Source organism: Sinocyclocheilus rhinocerous, unplaced genomic scaffold (genome assembly GCF_001515625.1).
Source record: "Sinocyclocheilus rhinocerous isolate Xijiao unplaced genomic scaffold, SAMN03320098_v1.1 scaffold914, whole genome shotgun sequence".
Taxonomy (NCBI): domain Eukaryota; kingdom Metazoa; phylum Chordata; class Actinopteri; order Cypriniformes; family Cyprinidae; genus Sinocyclocheilus; species Sinocyclocheilus rhinocerous.
This window is the reverse complement of record NW_015629521.1, coordinates 1,638,041-1,639,324: the sequence shown is the minus strand read 5'-3', so window position 1 is coordinate 1,639,324 and position 1,284 is coordinate 1,638,041.

Below are 1,284 nucleotides of genomic sequence, written 5' to 3'. Positions count from 1 at the left end.
GTCAACCAGTCAGAACACCATTTTGTTTAATTTTCTCTGACTTCATTGCAGTATTGCCAGAAAAGCCCTGAGGTAATTTTGCCCTCCTTTTTTGCAGGTGGAGATGCAATTTTAGATGCTCTTTTTATATGTCGAGATTGCAGTGTGCATGTGTGTGCGTCTGTTTGTTTTGCATGTGTGTATGCAAAATATGCTCTCTGCACAACTGCGGTACAGAGCTGGATTATGTTCAGGTAGGGCATTTGCTCGTGCTCTTTTGTCAATGACATTTCCAATGTTCCCCTCAAGGTGATTTTTTTTCCCCCTGCTGCACCTGTAACCTTTCTCACCTGTGTTTCTACAACTCTAGGCCAGAGGGGGGAAGTGGAGTTTGAGAAAGCAGCCCGGCCTGACAGATATGACAGTAAACACTTTTTTTGGATCTCCTTGGCCCATACGCACTTTGTGAATTGGGAAGTGGGTGTTTGTGGGGGCGTGTGTGGGCTTGCTGATGGAATGGCATGAATCCTTTGGCTTTATTTTCACATGGCTTTGTGTATACTGTATTAACTTTTTTTAAGTTCTGTTGATAAATTGCTGATCTTGGATGTAAGAAGCAAAACTGGATATTTTCATTTTGAAGTCAACATGAAATGGTATTTGCAAACCATTTTACTTCCATAACATGACATATTTCAGTAAGAAACAAGATATTCAAAAAGAAAAAAAAAATGGATCGATGTATCTGGAATTGACTGAAATATCAAATGTAAACAGTGCAGAGTCATTTTTAATTTAATGTTGATTTTAACAGTGAGCATTAGTGGTATCCCTTGTGTGCTTCACAACAGTAGCACAATTTGTATGGCATATTGTGTAAGTGACCTTTAATGGAGTTGCTGTGGATTTAGTCACTTATGATCAGTGCTGGAAATTGCCAAGATTTATTGGGGGGACTCTAGTTGGGGAGTCATGGGGATTTTATATATAACTAACTTACCAAATACTTATTTCTATACTTTTCATTTAAGGTGGACATTTAGGTTAACATAACCATGAACATAATACTTAACCATAACAGTGATAATAAATAAAGCTGAGACTGGAAGTTAACTTAGCCTGAAGTAACTTCTCACTCTGAAGCTTGTTGCGGAGGACAGATAGAATATTCCGGCAGCATTCACAAAAGTCAACACTGTGCAACCCCAGATGCAAATGAACTGATGGACTTCTTTGGGCTATAAACAAGACTGAAATACTTTTCATTCTCCTTTAAAAATGTAACCAGTTTGAACCGGAACGTTC